Raw genomic sequence first — 26,573 nt, forward strand, 5'->3', positions numbered from 1 at the left:
CAGTCTCAAGAGTTTCCTCCCTTCTCTTGCCTCCCCTTTCTGCCCAGAGGCTGGGCAGGGTTAAACCACAGGAACCAGGGGTCAAGGTCAAAGCTGAGTGTGTGTCTATCTGCTTCCCTCCAGCCCCTGCCTCCACCCATACAGACCCTTAGGCATCAGGTGTCACCTTCCGCTCCTCTGGGCGAGGTCCAGGGGCGGCCCCTCCCTCCTGGACGCCCTGTCTCTGGTGGGGCAGAGGCCAGAAGAGCTCAGGACCCAGGCAGAGTTCTGGTGGGGGGCTGGGGACGAGGTCGCGCCGTCGCTTCCCCCCGGCGCCGCTAGGTGGCGCCGCGCCAACGAGGATTGGGATGGACGGGAAGGTCTGCGCCGCGAGAGCCGGGTGCCGCGCCCACTCCTCCCACGCGGCTGCAACCATCAGGGTCCTCGAGCCTCGGGTCCCCATGCCCCCGACCCCGGCCCAAGCTCTCCTCAAGGCTCCAGGCTCGCTCTGGGGCTCAGAGCACGCACCCTGGGGCCCTCTTCACCACCTCTGCACTTGGTCCCCGGGTAGCTCACCTGGTCCCACTGGCTTGGCCAGCTTCCCCAAGGCCATACCTTCTCTGGAGGAGGTGACCCTGATTCGGGGGCACAGTGCAGAGGTGGATTGATAGGAAACTTGTGAGGAAGAAGAGCCTGAGTGTCTGGGTTGGGGCCAGCCCCCGAGATGAGTCCTTTCCTCTCTCTGAATTTCTTTATCTATCAAGTGGGATTGATCCCAACCCACAGAGTAAACGAGGTCAGCATGGATGAGTCCTGGCACCGGGCATGGCACAGACTTGGTACTCAGTAAGCAACAGTGCCTCGGTTTCCCCTTACACCTCCCGGGGATCGTACCTTACCTCTGCCTTTGCCCTCCTGGTTCCGGGGTCCTCGTGCCTCACTGTAGTACAGACTGCAGCTCAGAAGCATCTAATGAACAGGTACCTGCATCTCACCCCGCCACCCCCAGAACAGGAAGGTCATATTCTCCACCCCTTGGCAAAATTGGCCCAGTCCCCGCCCCCCTTTCAGCATCCAGAGAGACAGGAGAGGCCTCTACGATGCTCCCATTCATCGGACTCCTCCTGGCCTCCGAGTCTGTCCTGAGGGTAGTCCCACCCGCACCGCCAGGCCGTGGACCCCCTGGGACAGAGATACCCCATCCGCTCAGTGTGGCCCGGCACAGGGAGGGCGAAGCAATAAATGCCCAATAAATGCTTGTTAATTTGCTTCCTGTAAGAAGGAGGGCACTAACAGCACACACTGACCCCACTCTGCATCAGGCACTGTGCCAGCGGCTTCTTTAATACATGCTTCCAACGACTCTGAGTGTTTTTCCCACGAGGAAGCTGGGGCTCAGAGAGGGAAGCTGGGGCTCAGAGCTGTCACACAGGGGGTCAGTGACAGCTGGAGTTGCCTTGCTCCAGGGTGCCCCAGACCCTCTATGCCATGAGCCCCTCCTTCCCTGCCTGGGACTAAACCCCGAGGCGTGGTGACCAGGCCACTCTCAGACTTTCTGACTCTGTGGTCCTCTTCTGACCCTCTGAGGCTCCCACTGTCCTCAGTCACCTCCTAGCCTTTGCAGGGGCTGACCATCCTGCCAGGAAAGATGTCTTCCCAGCTTCATTCCATAGGGGCCACCCTAGCATCACCTCCTGCAGGAAGACTTCCATGACTACAGGGGTCCCCAGCCTCAGAGCCTCACTTGGTCCCAGGCTCAGACACACTGTGGACTCAAGCAGCTATTAGGGACCAGCTGACAACACATCACCACAATGATGTGTTCCATGGGGGAGCCTACACCACATCCCAAACCCAGTTTACGAAGAAGCTTTTAGAAGGGCATTTAGGGTATCCCATGGACTGAAGTTTTGTGCCCCCCCCAATTCATATGCTGAAGCCCTAACCCCCAATGTGATGGTATTAGGAGGGTGGGCAGGTTTTTGAGAGGTAATTAGGTTTAGATGAGGTCATGAGGGTGAAGCCCACACAATGGGATTAGTGTCCATAGAGAAGAGGAAGAGAAACCAGAGCTCTCTTCCTCTCTGCCCTGCGGAAGACACAGCAAGAAGGTGGCTGTCTGCAAGGCAGGAAGAGGGCCCTCACCATGAACCAAGTCTGCCAGCACCTTGATCTTGGACTTCCCAGCCTCCAAAACTGTGAGGAAAAGAATGTCTGTTGTTTAAGCCCCCCAGCCTATGGTATTTTCTTACAGTAGCCCAAGGTGACCAAGACAGGGTAGATGATGAAACCACGTCTCAGAGGGGCCAAGTGACCAGCACAGTCACACAGCAAACCAGAGCAGAGACTAGACACAAACCAAGGTTAAAAAAAAAAAGAAAAGGGACTTCCCTGGTGGTCCAGTGGTTAAGAATCCGCCTTCCGATTCAAGGAATGCGGGTTGGATCCCTGGCCGGGGAACTAAGATCCCACGTGCCATGAGGCAACTAAGCCCACACGTCTACTGAGCCCACATGCCACAACAAAGATCCCGAGTGCCTCAGCTAAGACCCCACAGAGCCAAATAAATAAATATTAATTTTTTTTTAAAAAAAGGAAAAAATAGGCTTCCCTGGCGGTGCAGTGGTTAAGACTCTGCACTTCCACTGCAGGGGGAGTGAGTTCGATCCCTGGTCAGGGAAGTTCTGCATGCCACGAGGTGAGGCCAAAAAAAAAAAAAAAAAAACCACACTCACTCAAGGGGCAGGGCAAAGTAAAGTGGTAGAATACAGCTGGGAGAGGAGGTAACTGTGCTGGGGGTGCCCTGCGCTGGGCCCCAGGCCTCTGTCCCGCCATTGCACATCATCACCCAGTTTGTGTAACCGAGAAAGCTCTGCCGTCCAGTCACCAGGACGGATGCCCCTGACCACCTATAGGTATGCTGGGCTGGTTCAGGCCGGACCAGCCCCTGCTGTCCCCAGGACAGCAGAAACCCACTAACGTCATCATCTTAGCATCTCAGGCTGAATTCATCGGGCATTCTTGAAATTGCCCCCAAGACAGCATCATGTGGGACTTCCCTGGCGGTCCAGTGGTTAGAACTCAACACTTCCATTGCAGGGGCACAGGTCTGATCGCTGATGGGGGAACTAAGATCCCACATGCTGCGTGGCACAGCCCCCCCCAAAAAACACAAAAAAGATGGCATGATGGAGCCAGCCCCGGGCTGGGGGTTGGAGTTAGGTTCTGGCCCTGCTCTGCCCCTGGGTAGCCCTGGGCCCTTCTTTGAGTTTCATCAATACAACAACAGGCTGGGAGGGGGAGGAGGCTCTGAGTAGCAACGTGCTGGAGGCAGCTCATCCCCCACTATAGAGAGATGCTGTGCCCCCGGCCACGGCAGGAAAATTTACACCACGGAAAGCAGCAAACACTACTGCTTTTTCCTCTCTTTCTTTCCTTCTTTCTCTCCATCTCTGCCTCTGTCTCTCTTTTTTTTAGAGCTGGTTGTTAATCATTTACCTTCAGGGCCTGGGAGAGAGGCACATTCCTCCTCCATCGACGGGACAGGCCGGCCCAGGAAGCCAGCCGGCACCTCCCAGCAGCGGGCCTGGGCCCTCTGGTGCCCCTGGACCTGCCAGGGCGCACGGAACAAGGCAACATCTGTCTTGCCACTTGCTTGCTTTCTTCTTTCTCTTGCACGAGCGCAAGAAACCAAGCTGATCCCCCCACCCTATTTGCCATGTGCCCCAAGCTTGTCTGGTCCCAGCGTGTCCCTGGAAGAGACAATACTTTTAACAGAGTCACTGCCAGGCCTCACACGGGCCATCAAAAACAAGGGGAGAGGGCTTGCAAGGTTCATCTTGGGGGCGGGGGGGCACGCAGCCGTATACCCGAGCCTCAGAGCGCCTGTTCACTCCTCCCCGAGGGACTGCAGGGTGATCAATCAGTGAGCTTGGAAGGCAGGGCTCTCGTGAATTTGTGCAGCCCCAGTGCGGAGCTGGCCTAATTTGGACACGGGCTCAGCTAAACCTGGCCTTCGAGTACTCTAAGGGAAAAAGAAGAAAAAAAAAAGGCTTTGCTAAACTATAAGCAGGATGGCGATGGACATGCTTAACCTGCTCAAGGAAAATGATCACTTTCAAACACTTTTTTTTTTTGGTGTGTTGGGTCCTCGCCTCTGTGCGAGGGCTTTCTCTAGTTGTGGCAAGTGGGGGCCACTCTTCATCGCGGTGCACGGGCCTCTCACTGTCGCGACCTCTCTTGTTGCGGAGCACAGGCTCCAGACGCGCAGGCTCAGTAGTTGTGGCTCACGGGCCTAGTTGCTCCGCGGCATGTGGGATCTTCCCAGACCAGGGCTCGAACCCGCGTCCCCTGCACTAGCAGGCAGACTCTCAACCCCTGCGCCACCAGGGAAGGCCCCTCAAACACTTTGAAGGCATGCATTTGAGCACTCCCCAAACTGGTAACCTGATTATGACTGCCCTTTGTTCCTAGAGGTTGACGGCCTCCTTAGCTCTACCCAGAAGGCAGAATTGCTGTTCCTGCTGAATGTTAATAAAACTCCCTCTTAAGAACATCCAGCCACGCGTTCGGCCAGCCAGCTTTGCTCTTTCCCATTTAGCAACATTTCTTCAATGACAGCTGTGGGTAAGCCCTGATGAGTCCACACACTCGGACACTTTGTGTGTCACATTGGCCCTGCCACCCCTGCGGTGGGATCTGAGCGCATCAGACCACAGGCCATTAGACCTCCAGGTACGCAGGCGCCATGGCTGACTTCCGGTCTCGGTCTCACTCGCCCCACGATGCATGCTGACTTGTCCAGCTCACACCTCAAGAAAGCGGCTGGCAGCAGGGCCCGGGGGAGGAAAGCCAGTAACTGCCTGCTCTGGACGAGATCACTGGCTTTTCATTCTGTTTCAGCCATCGAACTTGCTTTACACGTGAAATCATAGGCAGGACCCTGGGATGTAAACGGATGAGAACAGAGCAGCTCCAGGTGACGTGCGTGTTGCAGCTGCCCCTCTTCCTGGACCTTCTCGGAGTCTTCCAGCTTTAATAACTTTGATTTCCACTGAGGCCTGATTCTTCCCTTCATCCGGGAGCCCAGGTTTACAGGTCACTCTAACATGCGGTTGTTAAAAAAAAAAAAATACAAGAAACGGAAGCTGGGGGTTACAATAGCAATCCCCAGAACTGGGGTTCCTCATCTTCCTGGGCTCCACCTTTAGCCACTTGGCCCCTGTTGACTCTGTGGATACTTCCAGAAACCTCCAGACAGAATGTTCTTGTTTTCTGGCTGTTGGTGGCTCTCTCCCCTCTACTGCTCCAGGGCATCTCTGTAGCAATGATGTTTCTGGTACAGCCTCTACCAAATCAACGGGATGCTGGGTTGTTGAGACCTGCCCCCCACTGCCCCTGCCTGCACCTGGGACAGACTGGACCGGGGACCACCTCCCATGACTGCCCAAGTGACAGCCAGCCACTCAGTGGTTCATTCACTCAACATCACCTATGGGCCAGGCCCTGTGCTGGGTACCAGGGACATGATGGGGCCCGGCTGAGGCAAAGCTGCTTCCTCCGTGTGGTGTGAGTGGATGATGGGAAGGATGTAGGCAACCCCAGCCTGGAGCCATATGTGCACTCATGAGGGCAGGAGGGGAGGCTTTGGGGGCACATGGGAGGAGCTTGACTCAATCTGAGGGTCAAGGACCCCTCAGGACTCTGCTGGTCCGGGAACTGTCCGCTGCTCCCGGAGGTGCCGTTGCCCTCATTTTCCAAAAGGGCGCCTCGTGGGACTGACAGGTGGAGAGAGAGCGGCGCGTTATTGTGCACTTTTTCTTAAGTCTGTGATAAGCTCCTTCTATTAAACTATAGATCTCGTCACATAAAATAGATTTGTGGACTCGCAGCCAGGGAGAGCCACGTTCCTGAGCCGCGGAAATAGCTCATTTCCCCCACCCTTCCTCGAGTCACTGATGGCCATGAATTTTTCACCCAAATGTCGCCACTAAAGATGTCACCAGCCTCCCTCCCCTGGCGATTTTATGACCTGGCTCTAATGGGGTGGGGGTGGGGAGCACGGAGAGAAGGGAATGTCTGTGTCCTGGAGCCGGAAAGGGGACTCTGAAGGTAGGGGGTCGGGGGGACGGAGAGTGGGGTGCAGAGGCTGGGGTTTCGGCTCTCTTTATTGAGCAGCTACTGTCTGGCCGACCAGAGCCAAGGACTTTCCTCTTACTAACTCATCTCAGCCGCCAACAAGCTGGCGAGGGAGGTAGGCACGTGGGCTGGAACTCAGAGAGACTGAGTAACTTGCCCAAGGTCACAAAGCTTATTAAAGTAGCAGAAGCGGGACTTCCCTGGTGGTCCAGTGGCTACGACTCGTCGCTCCCTATGCAGGGGGCCCGGGTTCCGTCTCTGGTCAGGGAACTAGATCCCACATGCTGCAGCTAAAGATCCTGCACGCCGCAACGGAGACCCAGCGCAGCCAAATAAATAAATATTTTTAAAAATAAAAATAAAATAAAGTAGCAGACCCACAGGCATTGGGTAAGTATGAGGCTCCTGGTGTCCGCCTCTGCTCCCCCCACTGCAGGGCGGGAGAGGAGAGGGCCTGGAGGTGGGGTACACTGCAAGGTAGAGTAAAGGAAATACATCTTAAAAGCGCACACCAGAGCTTTCTGGGGCTGGAGAGGACAGACCAGCGTCAGATGCAGGGCCTCCCATTCGGGGAACCTCTGGCCTTTGTTTTCACCCTGCCAGTGATGGGGAGCTCACCCCCTCCCAAGCCCACTCAGCCTACCTTACAGCTCTGACCATAGATGAAGTGGACTCAGCCCCTCTGTAAGTCCAGCCTCTTCGTTGAGCCATTCTTCTGGGGATCCTTAAGACAGTGGTCATCCAGCAACGCAATCCCGCCAGATCTCAGAGGCAGCTCCGTGGCTCCCAGAGTACCCTCTCGTCCACCGTCTGCTCAACACACAATCCTGTGGGTTAGGAAACCCAGGTCAGGGCTACCGTCCCATTTCTCAGATGAGGACATTGGGGCCTCATATAGAGGTGGTGGGGGGAGGGGCCTGGAAGAGCAAGGCTTTGTCCCTGGCACTGGGTAGCCGTGCCCGGTTCCCGCCACCCTCTTCTCTCCCCAGCTTCACGTCACCTGCTCAGGACCAGCACTAGCTGGTCTCTAGCCCTGCTGTGGGCCCAGCCCTGACCATGCTGAGCCCTCTGGACCCGTTCTCCCAGGCCCCAGGCACTAGCTGGGAAATCAGGGTTACCCAAGGAGGTCTGCTGTGGGACGGGGGTGCACTGCCAAAACCTGCCCCCAGTCTGCCCAGCCTGAGAAGCAGGGGGCCCTGATTCTGGTCCCCTTCGATCCCTCCCCGACACAGCCTCAGCTTCCTGCTCTGAAAGATGAAGGAAGGGGCTTCTGCAACAAGGTGAGACCCCACCCCTCCATCCTCTACGTCTCAGTCGCGGCCAGGGCATCACCCTTGTGACTTGTAGCCCATGAAGCTGCGTGAACCTGTGATTGGGGCTGGATATGTGTCAGCTGGCCCCGCGTGTCGTAGCAAGGCGTCCAAAAAGAAATGACGGCAGCCCTTCAGCTCTCCAGGACAAGCGGAGGTCCGGGCCCCAGCCACTCTGCAAAGCCTTCTCCCCAAGGCTGAAGAGGGGGGGCAACGGGGAAGAGGAGACCCATCCAGCGCCAAGCCCCCAGGGGGAACTAGAAGACGTCCAAGGATTGATTGACACTTTACAAGAATCAAACACTTTGCTCGTGGCAGTCTGGGCTGCAGCCAGATTATTGCCTTATAAATGAGTAAGAAGCACGTTGACTGATTCACGACCAGGAGGAATCCAGCCAGAGACAAGTTAACAGGCGATTACAATGCAGCCCAGTAACTCTAATAGGTGCTGTGAGAGAAAAAGAAGCTCAGAGGGCTTGCTGAGCAAGTTACTAGCTCTGCCCAGAGGCAAGGAGACAGCCAGGAAGACTTCCTGGAAGAGAGGACAACTCAGCTAATAACCATTAGGGGCACTTGGACTGCGATTCTCCTGATGGAAGATGGTGATTTACACCCTGGGGTGGGTCAGCTGTGTGGAGGAGAGAGGGGCTGGGGCAGTGGAGGTGGGGGGGGGGATACAGGGCTGGGGGCAAGCTCCAAATTGCCTCAAAGCTTAGGGTTTTATCTTGAAAATACGTTTTCAGATTATTTATCACACTCATGAGTAGACAGACACATGGGACAGAAAGGCAAGCCCAGAAACACACGCTAAAACATACTGGAGTTTAGCGTACAATAGAGGTGGCCTCTTAAATCAGGACGGTAAAGATGAGAGTTTTAATAAGTGGTGTCAGCACAACCGGGAAACCATCTGGAGAGCAATAAAGTTGGATCTGTTCCTCACTAGAACACCAGGAGAAACTCCAAGTGGATCCAAGATTTTGATGTAGAAATTAAAACCATAAGAGAATCAGAGGAAAACATGAGTGAATCCCTTTATAACTGTGGCATGGGGAAAGTCTTCTAACGACTGGAAACCCAAAAGCCAGAAAAGAAAATACGATGAGTTAAATAATAATAATAATAACAAATTCTACATGATAAAGAACACCATAAGCAAAGTCAAAGACAAACAGGGAGAAAATATTTGCAACTCACATCATAGCCAAGGGGCTAATCTCCCAAATATGTAATTCGGAAAACAAGAAGAAAAAGACCAACAATCAGATAGACAAGTGGGCAGATTTGAACAGAGCGTTCAGAGGAAAAGAAATATAAGTGGCCCTTAAACATATGAAAAGATACCCCGCCTCGTTCACGTGAAGAGAAATATGGATTAAAATTACACCAGGATGCCATTTCTTACCTATCAGATAGGCAAAAATCCAAAACTAGGACAACACAGCCTGTTGGTAAAGCTGTCATGTTGGGAAACAGACACTGTCATGTGTGGCTGGTAGGAATGCAAAATGATACAACCCCGATGAGAGATGATTTAGTCATTTCTTGTCAATGTTACAGATGCTCTTACCCTGTGACCCAACAATCCCACTTCTGGGAATTTGCTCAACGGACACCATGAACACGTGAGAAAGGAGGTAGGTACAAGCATACTGGTCGCGGCCGTGTGGAGCAGCAAAAAGCTGGCGACAACCCAAGTGTCTATGGAAAAGGACCAGGGAGATAAACAATGGTACATCCACACAGTGGAATACTATGCAGCTATGGGAGAAGGAGGGGGAGGGGAGGAAGAAGGGGAGGAGAAGACAGCTCTGTATGTTCTCGTATGCAACCTCCAGGATATATTGTTGGAGTAGAACAGCAAATATGGAAGCAAATACATACTGCTTGATGCATTTACGTAAAGAAATACTGAAGGACACGCAAGAAAGTGAGTGTTTCTCTAGGGAGCAGCGGGACGGGTGGGCGGGGACATGGGTGGAAAGGGAGCTTCTGACGGATGCTTTCTCACGTGGATTTCAAACCATGAGACTGTATTACACATTCAAACTTTGACAATGATGTTAAAGTAAATAACTTACCAGGTAAGTAAACATCGATGTTTACAGGTATTTGTTTGTCCCTAAGACCTAGGCCCATAGGAACCTGTCCCTCAATTTGGGTAAAGGGCTGTAGGCAGTGGGGAGCCGCTGAGGGTTCGGAGCAGGGTAGACGCGCGTGGGCAAGGAAGCCCACAGCCCCTCGGCCAGGGCTCAGAGCCAAGGGACATCTGCAGGGCAAGGGCCCCTGTGGCCGGAGCACTGCGGGCAGATCCGGATCCAGGCGGGACCTCCACCGGCCCAAGACGCCACACCCCTCAATCTCAAAGTCCAATTTCCCTGGAGGCAGCTTGGCGCACAGCTCCTGGCTTCTCTGCAGGCTTCTTTCTACTAAGGAGGATTCCCTGATCTGGGGAGAGAGCAGCCACCTCAGTGGCTCAAATAAGCCCATGAGAGCCAGGTTCTGAGCCCAGGGTCCAGGGACTCGGCTGGCAGGACCCAGGGCCCTCAGCCAATATGAGAGCAGGTGGCCAGGGAAGAAGCCCTGGCGCTCAGTGGGGACCTGCTGGGTCTCTCTTCTTCCTCTCTTTCAAAATGAAGATTTCCTTCTCGCCACAGACAAGGGATAGGTGGGGAAGAAGGGATTCCTAGATGGCTCTCCACACCCCCTCCTTCAGGAAGCCTTCCTGGGTCCATCAGAATGGTGGGACACCTCTTCGGACCCCTTCTGCTGGGCGGGCTGCAACCTGCCCAGGGCTGGGACCCTGGATCCTGATGGCACATCCCAGGAGCCTCTCGGTCCCCCGACCTGGAGCACCCAGCCCTCCCCGTCCTGGCCCCAGCATGGGTGGGGCTCTGCTGTCCATATAAACACACCAGCAGGAACACTGTGCAAACTTTAAAGGGCCGTGCACCAGTAACGTCTCCCTGGGGTGAGGGGGAAGGAGAGCAGGAGGCGGTCTGACTCGGTTCCCAACCGTGGGCCTGGGTTTTGCTGCCCACACTAAATGCCATGTTCGCTTGCACCCCACCCGGCGGCTTGTACACACCTGTACATGGAAGGTTGTAATTTTTCTGCGTGAATCACAGGTAGGGTCACACCCAGTTTACTGGCACTCTGCTCCTTAGGGCGAGCTGTCTGGGCAGTCGCCTTTTTCTTCTAATTATGTTGTTTTTTACTGCTCTTTTAACTATAACAGAAACACCCAAAGAGGCAGGGTCTGGAGGGCAATTAATGACACGAAAAAGGCCACGTAAAGCCACCAGATTTGGGGCCCGTAGGGAGCTCTGCATCTGAACAAGGCACTGTCCATCTAGTTGGGTGTGAAGAGGTTGTGTGGGGTAGTGGCTAGTGCGTGTGCTCTGGCATCCCGCAGGCTCTGGTACGAACCCGCTGTGTGACCCCAGACAAGTCACTTCACCTCTCTGAGCTTCCATCTTCTTTTCTGTATAATGACATTGTTGGGGGGAGACTGTGCTGCCAATGGAGTGAAATGCCTGCTACTTAGTAGACGTTCCACCAATGCTGAGTCCTCCTCAGGCCCTGCTGCACTTAGTGCAGTTTTACAAACATGTTTCTTCACCCTGTGCGCACAGTAGGTGCACAGAGCAGCAGAAAGAGCCAGGGGCTTTGGAGTCCATTTTTCATCCATTCCATAAATACTAACCAAACGCCTCGATGTGCTACGGGCCAGGGATCTGGAGACAAAATCCCTGCCCTCAAGGGGCTCACAGTCCGGCCAGAGAGGAGACCCAGAGCAGTAACAGGTGACACAAGGCAGGTGGCAAGTACCATCAAGGGAAGCCCAAGGGGTGCCCCTCCCTTTCCAGAGCAGGCATAGGACCAGTTTGATGGTGCAGAAAGGGTGATGCGTGCCTGACTCTGTGTCCTGGAGGAAGAGTGGCGGGAAGCGGGGCAAGGAGGAGAGCCGTGTCTCAGGCAGGAGAACAACCTGTGCAAAGGTCCAGAGGTGAGACACAGCTGGAGGAGGTCTGGGAACAGCTGCAGCGTGGACAGGAGGACATGATACAGAGAGAACGGCATGTGCCAGAGCCCTGAGGCAGCCCTGCAGCCACAGGGAGGGATGGAGTGTGGGAGAAGGGCCACGATGAGGAGTTGCGATTTCATTTTGTGCGCAGTGGGAAGACTTCAACGGGAGCTGAGGCAGACAGGGGCTGGGGGATGATCTCTGATCTAACTTTGGATTTTCAAAGATCTCTGGGAAACAAAAAGATCACTGTGGCCAAGTGGACATTGATCACTGGGGAGCTCCTAGGAGGCTCCTAGCTCTGTCTGGGAGGCAGATGATGGTGGCCTGGACCAGAGAGGCGGCAACAGAGGAGACGACGTGTCGACGCGTTGAAACGGGCCTCTGTGTTGAGCCAAGGTCTGGGGTCAGCAGCCCCCTGGCAGCCCCGCTGTCACCACCAGTCCCTTTGCTGGGCAGCAGGGCCTAAGTGCCGTTTCACATTCAGCCAGTGCCTGCTGTGAGAGCCCTCCTGCCCCCAGCCTAGCATCCTCTTGGCCACGAGGTCCCCTCCTGCAGAGGCACCCACAGGTCTTAACATACCATGTCCATGTTAACCCTGTGAGTTACGTGCCCTTGGAGTTCCTAATACCAATGGGGAAACCGAAGTTCAGAGAGGAGAAGTCATTCACTCAACATCACACAGCGAGTGGAACCCAGGACGGACTGGCCCAGGCTGGGTCCCTAACTGGAGCCCACCTCTTCCTCTGAGCCAGGAGGCCGAAGGGAGGTGCTGGCAGAAAGCTACACTGGTGCTCCTGACAAACAGGGGCAGGACCGACAGCCCGAGCCAGGCTGGGTCGACATAGCCTGAAGATGGCAGCACTTCCACCTCCAGAGTGCCGGGACCTCAGCCCAGGGAGACCAGGCTCCCAGGATAGCCATTCTCACTAAGGTGTGAATGACTGACAGCTCTAGCCCTTTCCTGAAAGGCAGAGAGCACACCGGGTCATACATTGGGTTCCAGAAGGAGGAGAAATGAGAAGGCACTAAAGATAAAAACTTTGAACCTTCCTCCATCCCCAGTTGTACGCTCTAGGCAGCTGTAACCCCTTGGGGCTCAGTTATTAGCTGCAAACTCTTCCACTTAATTCCCCAAGTCAACAACAAATGTAGGAACTCAGCCTCTTGTCCACCCCTCGCTACTGCTGGGGTCCCCTTCACCGTTGGTGGCTGTCCCTCCCCTGGCTCGGACGCCACCAGTGACAGGGCCTTATGCTTACCAAGGGAGTTTGTGTTATTTGACAACAGCTACCAGAAAGTTCCTTTCAGAGGTTGGATCCTGGACCACTTGCTCCCTCATTAGCAGTCCTTTTGGTTAAAGTATGATCTCCCAAAGGCCACTGCGGGGTGAAGGTGTGGGACACTGTGTAATAGGGACACCGGCCTCAGAGACCAGAGTCAGATTCAGGACGAGGCCTCGGGATGTCACCTCTCTGAGCCGCACTCTGAACAAAACAGAGCTCATGTGACTGGCTCGTGTGGGTCCTCCCAGGACCGTCCCCCATGCAGAGCACACACGGGTTCCCCCCCACACCCCCCGCAGTGACTATGGGACTCTGGGATAAAGGGCGAAGTAAGTCAGAGAAAGTCAAATACCATATGATATCACTCATATGTGGAATCCAATTTTTAAAAAATGATGCAAAAGAGGATGTGGTACATATATACAATGGAATATTACTCAGCCATAAAAAAGAATGAAATAATGCCACCTGCAGCAACATAGATGGACCTAGAGATTATCATACTAAGAGAAGTAAGTCAGGCACAGAAAGACAAATATCACAGGATATCATTCATATGTGGAATCTAATTTAAAAATGATACAAATGAACTTATTTACAAAACAGAAACAGACTTACAGATACCAAAAACAAACTTATGGTTACCAAAGTGTGTATATGGGGTTCACATATACACACTACTATGTATGAGATAGATAACCAACAAGGACCTACTGGATAGCATGGGGAACTCTACTCAATACTCTGCGATAAACGGTCTGAGAAAAGAATCTGAAAAGAAATGAGTACATGTATATGTATAACTGAATCACTCTGCTATACCTCTGAAACTAACACAACATTGCAAATCAACTATACTCCACTACAATTTTTTAAAATAAATAAATAAAATTTTTAAAAACTTTAGGGGGCTTCCCTGGTGGCGCAGTGGTTGAGAGTCGGCCTGCCGATGCAGGGGACACGGGTTCGTGCCCCGGTCCGGGAAGATCCCACATGCCGCGGAGCGGCTGGGCCCGTGAGCCATGGCTGCTGAGCCTGCGCGTCCGGAGCCTGTGCTCCGCAACGGGAGAGGCCACAGCAGTGAGAGGCCCGCGTACCACAAAAAAAAAAAAAAAAAAAAAAAAAACTTTAGGGACTTCCCTGGTGGTCCAGTGGTTAAGACTCTGCGCTTCCACTGCAGGGGGCACGGGTTCGATCCCCGGTCAGGAATTAAGATCCCACAGGTGTGGCAAAAATAAGTAAATAATAAAATAAAATAAAGTAAATTAAGAAAAAAAATTTTTAAAGGGTCAAGAGAGGCCAGCCTCTCCTCCTCCTCCAGGGCGCCCCCACCTCCCCGTAGATCTGTACCCACATTCCTCCAAGGCTGACCCACCCTCGCCCTGTTCTCCGGGGAACTGCAGGCCCCAGCCCCATCCTCCCCCATCCTCCCACCCACCTAGGCCTCGCCGGCTGCCTCCATCCAGGCCCCCTCCCTCCCTGCAAAAGGCTGCAAACGCTTCTGAGGGCTGGGACATCTGGCTAATGATGGGGAAAGTGCTGAGACGACAGGTTATTTCAACACTGTCATCATCCGTTGGGTATTTCAACACTCAGTGCTTGTGCAAGAGACATAATGGGACCTGTCATAAACTCACGCCGTCTCAAAGCCCGGGCACGTCGCGGCGGGGCTGCCGGGCGTCTGTTGGGATTTCAAGATAGGCGCTGTCTTGGGGCCCGCAGCCTCCTCTGGGTTATTCTGGCTCCACCACCAAGGCCCCGGAGAGAAATCTCAAGGTGTCAGAGAAAACCCAGAGCAATTACCTCTCGGGGTAATTAGATGGTGGCAGAGGTAGATCGCGCACCTTCCTGCCTTCCCGCCTGCCCTCCTGCCCGCCAGGGAGAGGGAGGGCTGGCCTGTCCCGTCCCACCCTGCCTCCCCCACTTCCCCCAGCCCCCTGCGGGGAGGAGGCCGCAGATGACCTCATGGAAGCAGCAGCGGTGAATCACCGCCCTGACCACGTTCCCACTTCCCTGGGGGTGGGCGGGCGTGTGGGTCCTCAGAGGTACGGCTCAACGCCCGCAGCTGACCCCCTTGCCATGACGGCGGCGTCTCCGAAGAGCCGCGCGGAGGCTCCCGGACCCCGCCGGCCTCTGCAGCAGATCAGAGTCACAACGCGGAATCCTTGACCTGGCTCAGCCCCCATCCAAGATTTCATCTGAACCCCAGCCCCTCCGCCTTTAGGACGCCAAGTGGAGGATGGAGGAGGGGTAGCGTCAGCTGCAGCAGGGACGTGAGGCCCAGGGGAGGGGAACGCCAACCAACACAGAGACACCTGGATGGGGGGCAATGCTGAGTCCTCAGCCCCAGCTTCCCAGCTCTCACAGGGTGAATCAGAGGCATTGCCCCCAGCTGGCAAAGGGGAGAGATGAGTGGGCAGAGACCGCGCCCCAAAGCCCAGTGGAGCCATGCCGAGCTCGACCAGGGTGCGAAGCGCCCCCCACCGCCCTCCTGAGCCTCCACCCCCATGACCACCCCGCCCCCAACACACACATCTCCAAAGTGCTCCAGGAGAGGGTCTGGGTGTCTCACTGGCAGGACCTCGCGGAGGACAGGAAGGGCGCCAAGGGGTCCCACCCCTGGAGAGGAGGGGCGGGAGGTACAGGAAGAGGACGCCCCGGAGAGGGAAGAGTGTGGAGAAAGACACGGGGTCTGGGACACGTCGCAGGCTAGGTGGGGAGCACGCAGACCCCCCCAAGGCCGGGGCCTCTGGTAGGGGAGGCCCAGGGGCGAGGATTCCTTTGAGTGGGCACCGGGGAGCCACAGAAGGTCTTCGACCACGGGGGTTCCAGGGGCACCGAGGTGCTTTGAGCCCTTTCTTAGGCTCCATCTGGCAGCAAAAAAGAGGGTGACGGGTTCCGGGGAAAGTTAGAGGAAGGCAAGGAAGCTGGACAACAGCCAGGTGGGGTCAAGGGCCAGAATGAGGGGGTGGAGGAGAAGCAGAGGGGGTGTGGGCCGGAGGACATTCGGGAGTGGACCCCCTGGATCGGGTTCCACGCTGGGAGGGCTGGGACCAGGAGGGGGCCCTCCCCAGAAATGGGCCGCAGAGGCGGGGAGGGGTTCACAGGGGACTTCGGGGCTCTTTGTGGAAATCGGCCCCCAGAGGACCCCAGCTGGTGCCGTGCCCCTCCACCAGCAGTGATGCTGACCCTCCGCTTCGATCAGAACTTTGGAGACAGTCAGACACTCCCCGAGGGACACATCAACCACGGCAACGGTTCTGTAAGGTTCTTAGCTGCTACTCCAGGACCCAAACCCCTTCCTCCCCCCAAAGTCTTCTCTCCCCGGATCCCATCTCCTGGCCCATCTCCTCTTCCTGCAGATTCCCGTCCATTGGCCTCTCAAGGGCTTCGTTCAAGGTCCCCTGTAGGGTCACCAGAGCAGCCTTCCCCAGCCTGCCAGCCCCCTCAGCTGGCTCTACAGAGACCTCCGCACAGCCCACGCCTGCCCCTCCACTGCTCAGCCCGCACCTCGGCCCCTGCCTGCTCCCCGGGCTCCCACTGCAGCCTCCTCGGGGCCAAGTCCATAGGAAGTGTCGCCACCTTGCCCTCAACCAGCCACTGGCTGTCCTGGGGCAGGGACCTGTCAGCAGAACTGTCACATCCCCTCTGCCAGAGGCTGTTTTCCAAGTATTGTCTTTACAATGGTGGTATTGTATCACCACCTCCAGATAGGCAAAGACTGGGTAGGGGGACGGTTTCCTCTGACTGGTGCCTGGGTCAAGTTGATACTCACACCTGTCCTGTGTGGCAGGGGCTGTCATCATCCCATTTTATAGATGATGGACGCGCCTCTCCCATGTGGCAGGGCCCTGTCCAGTCAACCCTGGTCTTCAATGCCTGGGATACCCTTGACCACAATGAAGTAGCCTCGAAGTGGATGTGACCCGGCCTTGGGGGTGGCAGTCCCGGCTCTGCCCTTGAGTTTTGGGCCATCATCTTGGGGAGTTATTTATCATCACGGGGTTTCTGCCTCCTCCCATGCAAAACGATGTAGTGGCCTCCATTTCTCTGGTCAGGACATGGCATCGGGGCATGGTGGAGGAAGGCCTCTGTGGACAGGCTGGCCGCTGGGGTTTCAGCTCTGTCTCTTAAAGCTGGGCTCCCTCGCTGTTCCGGGCCTTGCTTTCTCATCTGTAAATGGGGTATAATAACATCTCTCTCATACATAGCCCAGGGCGGGTACACCGGGGGTACTGTGTGATGTTTTCAGCGGGATGGTCAAGGTTCCATCTGGTTCTAGAACCATCTATTGTTCCTTAACAGACCATCTCCCCAGGGACAGCTCAGCACCTCTGAGACTGAACCACCAACCCCTCGCCAAAAACAGGCCCGTGATCTCAGTAAAGCCACAGCGGGAAAACCAGAAATGAGCCCTTTCCCCAGGAGCCCTCACAGAGCTACCAGAGGCAAATCCAGGGGTCTCTGGGGGAGGGGGCTCGACACCCCTGAGGCTGGGCAACAGCTCAGGAGGCACCACAAGCCCCTGCCCACCCAGGGCGGGCAGAGCAGCTGAGTCTCTCTCTCGCTCGCTCATCCTCTCCGATACCCCCACCCCAGTGGATGCCGCACCGGGAGCTCTTCTTTGCACTTGACACGTCCTTCCCAGTGTAAGACACATTCAAGGGATTTGAGACTGACTCACACATAACCAAATACAAAGGGAGGCAAATGCACTAGATGGGGTGCAGAGAAGGGGGAGCCTGCCCCGCACCAGGGCTGGGACAGTGGCGGACAGGAATGGCCACATCCCCTCCTCCTGGCTCAGTGCCAGCCTCTGGGGTCAGAGATCCCTGCTCCCCACCCTCCAGGAGGCACTCTCAGCCCATGGAGGGGCAGCACCCAGGAGAAGGAGAGGCCCCCAGCCCTGTCCAAATGGGGCCAGCAGGGCAGCCGTGGTGTGGTGTGAGACCCAGAAGGGCGCCCAGTCTGCCCTGATCCCCGGGGCGCCGGGGCGGCCTGGTGGCCTAGCCTCCTGCTGGCAGAGGGGCAGCAAAGACGCTGGCAGCCCAGGCCCCGGGCCTCCCATCGCCGCCTCCCCCACTGCTCTGCCGGATGGTACCATCTCCTAATGCATCTGCCTGTTTACATTCCCCCAACGAAAAGCAGCTTTGTTTATGGAAAAGAGCTATTTTAGTTCCACATTTTCTCTCTCCACTCCTCCAGCTCGCAGGCAGAGTGGTTGCTGCTCCCTTGGGGAGCTGAGAGGGTGACGGAGCTCATCTCTTCCTCCTTGGGGAAGGTGCCTCAGGCTCCCTCAGGTGGAGACCCAGGACAGGGGACAGGGCACAGGGCTGTCTCCTCCCACGAGGTCTCTAGGAAAAGGACAAATGGCCCACACAAGTCAGACAGGTCTCACCCCGGGGGCAGGAAGACGGCGGTCCCCACGAGCCGGTGACTCAGGACAGCACCCCCTCAGTGCACCCCACCCGCCCTGGGCTCATAAACCATGTCCTTCTCCTCCCCCTGCCGGCTGAGTAATAGTATCCCCATTATACAGATGAGAAACTGAGGCTCCCAGAGGTGAAGGGGCCTCTCCAACATCACAAAGGTAGAGATGCCCAGGGGCTTGACTCCAGACCTTGTGTCTGTTCCCCACCGCGCCGCCCTGGGATGGGAAAAGACGCACCTACGGAATGGGGGGAGTCGGGTGGGACTCCGTGGTCATAGCCATTTCTGTCAATAGCCATGGCAAACATTTCATTCCAGGCTCCAGAAACAGCGAACAAAGCGTGAGCGGGAATAATCGAGTTCAACAACAGAGGTGCTTCTCCAGAGGGAAGCTGCTGTTTTCCAGATGGGAACCCCAAAGACCAGAAGGGGTAGAAGGAAACAGCCATCCCTCCAAGAAATAACAAGAGGCGGGTTCCCTACGCCCAGTGCACCTGCCTTCCCAGGCAGGAGAAAAAGGGGTCCTGGGTGACAGCAGAAGGGTCCACGAAATGCTCACCGTGGTCCCGTGTAGGATGCCTCTCCCGCCCTCCCTTCCTCTGTGGCCCTGATCCCCTCCTCCATGCAATTTGTGATTTCTGGTGCACACATGTTCCCTGGATTGCCAAGGCAGGTCAACAGCTGTCACCATGACAACAAAGAAAAAGAAAAAGAAAGGTTGATGGAGGTGGGACCCAAGAGCTGTCATCAATGATTGGCCAAATGGATGAAGGAGCAAAAGGACACATGAAAGAAGAGGAAACAGATGGCCCACGACAAACCTTTGGGTTGGGCCATAAGGTCAGGTCATGCCAGACAGCGGGGCTCCCTCACCAGCCAGAGCCTCACCCTATATGTCAAATGGGGCCTATTCATCATTCCTTTGCCTGCCCAATGCCGCTAAACGTGTCTCCTATGTTTGCGGAATACCCCACCTTATGAGTTTCTAACTTCTTTCACAAGAGCCAGCCTGCCACCTTCCAGCCTCCCTTGCAGCTAGGGTTTAATCGTGTGACCCGGGCTCTGCCAATCACACACCCACCAGACTCAGATGGGAGGGGGTGACCCAGGAAGCAGATTCCCTGTGGAATCCATTCTACCTGGGGAGAGGTGGACTCCCGTGTCCAGTTTCCGGGGACAGTGCTGTGACTGGTGTGGGAGCCCATCAGGGGGCTTGCCCTGGGTATGCCATCTGCAGTGGGATCCTGGTTCTGGTACTCTGGCTTTCTGGAGAGTCTGGGCTATGGGGTATCCTTGAATAAATTCCTTGTGTGCCTTACCCAGCTGGAGTTGGTTTCTAGACTCTGGGGTGTTCATCTCCCAGTGATGGAGCAAATGCCCCAGGAAGCCTCATGTAGGCTGGGCTCTGTGTGGGACAGCAGGCTGGGGCAGGAGGGAGCAGAGGTCAGCAGGCCGAGTCCTCCCTGGCCTGTGAGATGCCCACCCACTAAAGCGGGACCAAGACAAGGGTCTGAGCAGGGGCTGCCTTGAGGTCCCGAGGCCACCCCATGGCTACGGGGCGAGGCTCTCCCTGCCATGCCTCTGCTCCTCCCCCCACAACCTCCACTAACTCCTTCTCTCATCCTTTAAGACCCAGCTTCTCATGATCTCTCTCAGGAAGCTTCCAGGCCCATCCCCTTGGGGCTAGGTGCCTCCACGGTGCTGCCAGGTCACATCGGCCAGCACCCTTCCACACTGCGTGGTAACTGCCCATCGCCACATCTATCTGTCTCCCTGCTAGATGGTGACTCCCTGGGGATGGGGGTCGTGTCTGGTCCACCCTGAGCAGTTGCACCAAGCACAGTCCTGGCACTTAGGAGACAATCAGGGAGTGTTTGCTGAATGACTGAGTGAGTGTTAGTGAATGTGCTTGCCCTTGGGAGAAGCTGGCGGTCTCCAGGCTCCGTGAGAGCAGCAGAGAGAAGAGCAGTTACAGGGTGGCCCTGGGGCTTGGCGGCCAAGCCCACCCCTGCCAGAACCCGCCTGGGCCAGGCTCGGCTGTGTCCGTGCAAAGCGGGTGTATAGGGTGGGGTAACACCTGCCGTTCCATCTCCCATGGGCTTCTCAGCAAATCCAATGGAAAAAAATTTCCCAGGAAATAAATCTGGAGCCCCCGGCTGGCTTCAAGGCCCCCGTTCTCCCACACTGATCTGAATCTCGGCCATTTCAACCTCTCCGTTGGTTTGCCAGGGACACTTGTCAAGCAGATGTCCAGGCACAAGGCAGCAGTAGTGGTTCCCTGAGCAGCATTGAGTAGAAGTCAAGTGCATCCCTTCGGAATCACTCTTCCTCCCCCGACATGTAGGCAGGGGAGGTTCCTCAGAAGTTCCTTGGAGGAAATCAGGCCACTGTACCCCACCAACCGGGCTGCAAGAGTCAAAGTGTGAGGGGTCTCTGCTCCTCCAGGCGGCGGCCACCAGAGATTCACGCCCCAGTGTTGCAAGCTGCGGTCAGCAGGGTCATGCAACCCTGCAAGGCTGCGCCAGGGTGATTCGCAGCCACCCCGGCCCCTGGATGGTCGAGGAACGTGAACTCATTTCCCAAGAGGTCTGCAGAGTCTTGGGTGGGGGCAAGACCGGTCACATCTCGGTTGCCCTTGACCTGGAACCCTGCTTCTACTGAACATCAGGTTGGGGATGGTCTCGGCTCAAGGTGGCTCAGTCCTCCGCCACCGCCATCCAGATGTAGAAATCCTTTTCCTTACTTTCCATCCCCAAACCCACTCACACCAGGCATTTGTGTGGATAGAAGGTTTACTGATGGTTGGAGAGGCGGGGGCATGTGCTGTGCAATTACAGGAACCTACTGAAGTCCTTCCCCCTAGATGTGTCTCTGCTATCTCTGCCTGACACCCCCTTCTCCTTCTTCCTCCTGCCCCTAAAATTCTGCCTCCTGTCAAAGCACAACAGCCCAAGCCCCTGGGGTCCCGTTTTCTAGAGAATCTAATCAATTTTCTGAAACAGGAGGATTCATTTCCAAGGGGAATTTTGTACCAGTTTTCAAAACGATGGGTTTTTATCTCACTGCCCTGGAACCAGACTCATCTTCACAGAAGATGCAGTTCCCAGCACCTCTTGCATCACGGGGACCCAGAACTGAATGGAACACAGATCCAGACGTCATGGGGCCCTGGGATGGAGAAGCCCTCAGGCGGCCACCCGGGCAGAGCAGACAGGTGATGCTGGGAGGAGGAACCCAGGACACAGACCCAGGGAAGACGGATGAGGGGCCGCTCCCTCTACTTGGAGGAGCCAGAAAGGGCTTCACCGACGAGGTGATGGGAACGACAGCCTTGAACGGGCTTCACGAGGAGAGGAAGCAGCTGGGACAGAATCTGCCATCAGTTCCTGTCTAAGAGGAACTGCTCACTCTGCGCTGTCAGAGTCAGATTTTGTGTCTGCCTTCTCCAACAGACTGGGAGCTCCTGGAAGGTGATCAATCAATCTCAGCCCCAGGGCCAAGTTCAATCCAAGTTCAATCAAGGGCCAAGTTCAATCAATCTCAGCCCCAGGAGGAAGAAAGGGAGGAAGACAAGTAGGGGTGGGAGCTGCATAGAGTCCCCGGGCACCCAAGGCCACAGGACCCCTGATGCTGGGCAGAGACAAGAGGCGGAACCGGCTGGATCTGCATCCTCCACGTGGCAGTGGACGTGATCACTTCACTGAAAGTAAACAGGGCAGGGGGCCAGCAGGTCCTTGGGCCACGCCTATGAAAGGCTTCGACATCAAGCACTCGTGACCCACCAACAATCCCATCACAAGCCCTCTGTGCTGACAGGAGCCATGGGCTCACATCTGTCCAGCACTTTATGGTAGGAAGACGCTTCAATGCCCATGAGCTCAGTGGAATCAAGGTGCGGACCCTACAGAACGGAGGGAGAGGATGGCCAGGAAACACAACGTAAGCTCTAGGCTCCGCACTTCGTGAGATTATTAGTCAGGAGGGTCCCGGGTCCCTGCTGTTCCCCTGTTCCTGGAACTTGCAAAGCAGTGAGAGTGGGCAGCGTGGCAGTTAACTACAGGCTGCCCTACCTTGCTCTCTAACGACCCTTTCAGGATTGGGAGGCTCCTCATCTGTATTGGACCCTCGAGGGCAGAGGATGTACTTCTTGCATCTTCTCTGGGCCCACCACCGCCCCGTCCTCCACCCCCCTCAGTGCCAGCCCTCAAGCAGGTCCACAGCGCACCTTCAAACCCAGCGGGGTCAGCTGCTTCCTCTGCACACTGGCTACTCATCAGACTCGTCTGAGAGGTCTGCTAAAATACTGACGCCTGGGCTCCGCCTCCAAGGAGACGGATTTAACTGGTCTGAGGTAGGGCCCGGGCATCAGTATTCTATTAATCTAAAGTGATCATTCTAGTGTGCAGCAAGGGCTGAGAACGTCTGCTGTAGCATCTCCTGCCACAAGTGCAGCAAATGCTCCTGGGAAATATGTCCCTGGGAGCCCGGCTCTTGGTACTAAGTTTTGTTCCTTTTCTGATCTCATCCACCCCAAAAGCCTCCATTCTCCACTGCATCAGATGGTTCTTAAATCTCAACATCCAGCCCAGAGAGATTTTAGTCTCCAGGGACAGACGCATACAGTACAGAGCTCCATCCGTACCAGGACCTTGGTGAGTGGTACCACCACCGTACTGAACAGCGGTATCAGTCACGTGCTTGAGGCTATCCATGATGGGAAACCAACTGGAACTAGTCCAGGCAATGGAAGGATTTGGCGTATCATCTGTAGCCGTGGGGTAGAGGATACAGGTGGGTCCAAGGGGCATTTGGCTCTAAGACTCACTAACATCACTAAGGACCACATCTCTTCATGCTGAAACATGCTAGGGAAGGACTCTGATTGGCCTGGTCAAGTGCCTGCCCTACACCAATCAGCTGAGGCCAGGGGCATGGGGCCATGTAGCACAGAAAGGGCTGCTAGGGCCCATTCTCATATAGAGGCAGAGGGACTCCATTTAAGATGGCGGAGTAAAGCCGCCGTATCTTTAACAATCTTTTTTCCCCCAAAGACTAACCATTTATAGAGTTAGATGAATAATGACAATAACAGCAAAATCCAGAGAGGGCATTTTTTTAATTTACAACGTTGTGTTAGTTTCAAGTGTACAGCAAAGTGATTCAGTTACACGTATATCTATTCTTTTTCAGATTCTTTTCCATTATAGGTTATTACAAGATACTGAGTATAGATCCCTGTGCTATACAGTAGGTCCTTGTTGTTTATCTATTTTATATATAGTAGTGTGTATGTGTTAGTCCCAAACTTCTAATTTATCCCCCTACCCCACCCCCGCTATCCCCTTTGGTAACCATAAGTTTGTCTTCTACGTCTGTGAGTCTATTTCTTTTTTTTAATTTATGTAATTAATTTATTTATTTTTGGCTGTGTTGGGTCTTCATTGCTGCGCGCAGGCTTTCTCTAGTTGCGGCGAGCAGGGGTTACTCTTCGTTGTGGTGCGCGGGCTTCTCATTGCAGTGGCTTCTCTTGTTGCCGAGCACAGGCTCTAGGAGCACGGGCTTCAGTAGTCGTGGCATGCGGGCTTAGTTGCTCCGCGGCATGTGGGATCTTCCCGGACCAGGGCTTGAACCCGTGTCCCCTGCATTGGCAGGCGGATTGTTAACCACTGCGCCACCAGGGAAGCCCCTATTTCTGTTTTGTAAATAAGTTCATTTGTATCATTTTTTTAGATTCCACATATAGTGATATCCTATGATATTTGTCTTTCTCTGTCTGAAGGAGAATGTATTTTTGTTAACTGGGTGTATTAGTTAGAGACCTAGAAAGAAACAGATCTGGCACTGAAGGGGTAATTGAAGAAACTTAATAACGAGACTAATTACAAAGGTGAAAACGAAGAGAATCAACGGAGATGGCGAGGCACCGAGGATTAACTGTTACACCCGCCTCTCCAGGCGTGAAAGGGCACGGGAGGCCCGCAAAAGTGGAGCATGGGAGAGGGTTGCCCAACTCATGGCTGCCTTAGCTGGATGAATGCAGTCACCGCCAATCCTGAAAGAGGAGGCACTGGAGGGATACATCCACCGATCTCTCGGCCTGGTCCTCTAATCCCTCACTGGCTGAGCATATCTGGAAGCCAGAGAGAGCCCAAGTGATGCAATCCATAGTGGTCAGGCTTCCAGACCCAGAGCAGGTGGAGAAGCACGGAAAATACGTCCGAAGGAACAAATGTGAGTCCTGTACATTGGGCATCCACCCAAGGACTCTAGCCTCTCAGCCGCCTTCACTCAGGGGCAGTAACTTTAAAGTCATCCTTGGGAGTTCCCTGGCGGTTCAGTGGGTAGGACTCGGCGCTCTCACTGCCGGGGCCCCGGTTCGATCCCTGGTTGGGGAACTAAGATCCCACAAGCCGAGTGGCCAAAAAAGCCATGCTTATTCTTCACTCTTGTTCTTCTCCCGTAGTCCATCACCAAGTCACCTTCCAAACATTTCTGGAGTCCATCCCCTTCGCTGTCTCCATTTTCTCTCCTCTGGACTATTGCAAATGATTTCTCAGCTGGCTTCTCTGTGTGCAGTCAAATCCACCCGCCAAGATGCAGTTGGGCTTGACCGTGGATGGCCCTTCCTAGCGGAAACCCTTCCAGGCCCCCCATGCCTTCAGGATAACAGGCAGCCTTGCCCTGTGAGCTCCCGAGGTCCGTACCTGCTCCAGGAGAGCCGGAGCCAGACCTCAATGTTGATTGACAGTCTGGCTAAGGAACTGGGCCTCCCTCCTTAGGCAGTGGGACAGTACAGGAGTTTTGAAAGCAGGATTTTGTTGTTGTTCTTGTTAACTTTTCGTTTTGAGATATTTCAGACTTCCCAAAAAGTTGCAAAAATAGTATAAAGAATTCCCATGTGACCTCTATCCAGATTCTCTAAATATTAACATCTTACACAGTATAATGATCAAAATCAGGAAATACTATGACCTCATCAAAAAGCTTATTTGAATTTCCCAGGTGGTCCCACCCTTGTCTTTTTCTGGCCCAGGATTCACTGTAGAATCACCTTGCTTTTAGTTGCCATGAGTCTTACCTCCTTCAAACAGAAACAGTTTCTCATCTTTGTCTCTCATGACCTTGACACGTGGAAACAGTACTGGCCACTTGTTTTCTAGAATGCCTCTCTATTTGGTTTTTTCTGATGTTTCTTCACCTGATGTTTCTTCAGGGTAGGCATTTTGGGTAAAGATGCCGCAAAAGCGAGGTTGTGTCTTTGTCAGTGCATCATACCAGGAGGAAAGTGATGTGAGTTTGCCCCCAATACTGTTGATATTAATTTTGCCTATTTGATCTAGATGTTGTCTGCCAAGTTTCTCCAGTGTAAAGTTGCTATTTTTTCCCTTTGTTATTAATAAGTATCCTGTGGGGAGAATACTTTAAGACTCTACCCTGCTTCTCATATACATTTTGCCCACCAGTTTTAACATCCATTAATGATTCTTGCCGGAAACGGTTCTTACTGTGGTATTTGCCAAATGGTGGTTCTCAAGCCCATCACTCCTTCTACGTTTATTAGTTGAAATTCCACTGTAAGGAAAAGAAAAGCAGGATACCTACCCAATAGAAGATGGCCTGCAGGCATCAAAACAGCCTGCCTGATATATTGCAAATCGTATACCTGATAAGGGACTTGTATCTAGAATATATAAAAAATTCTCACAACTCAATAATAAAAAGACAAATAACCCAATTTTTAAAAGGGCAAAGGAGCTGAATAGACATTCCTCCAAATTTTTTTTTTTACAAATGAACAACAAGCACATGAAAAGATGTTCAACATCATTAGTCATTAGGGAAATGAAAATCAAAGCCACAGTGAGATGTCACTTCCTATCCCCTTGGATGGCTATAATACAAAAAGAATAAAATAAGCAGATAACAAGTGTTGGAGAAACTGGAACCCTCATATGCTGCTGATAGGAATGTAAAACGATGCAGCTGCTTTGGGAAACAGTCTAGCCTTTCCTCAAAGGTTAAATACAGAATTACCGTATGACCCAGCAATTCCACTCCTAGGTATATACCCAAGAGAAATAAAAACATACGTCTATATGAAAACTTGTACACAAATGTTCAGAGCAGCATTATTAATTCCAAAAAGTGGAAACAATCCAGTGCCCATCAAATGATAAATGAATAAATAAGATGTGGTCTATCCATGCAATGGAATACTTCGAGCAATAGAAAGAAAGAATGTACTGATACACGCTACAACGTGGCTAAATCTTGAAAACACGACACTAAGTCAAAGAAGCCAGCCACAGAGGACCACATACTGTATGATTCCGTTTATGAAATGTCCAGAATAAGCACATTTATAGAGACAGAAAGTAGATTCGTAGTTACCGGGGGGCTGAG

The sequence above is a fragment of the Grampus griseus genome, assembly GCF_964374135.1.
Source record: "Grampus griseus genome assembly, chromosome: 14".
NCBI lineage: Eukaryota > Metazoa > Chordata > Mammalia > Artiodactyla > Delphinidae > Grampus > Grampus griseus.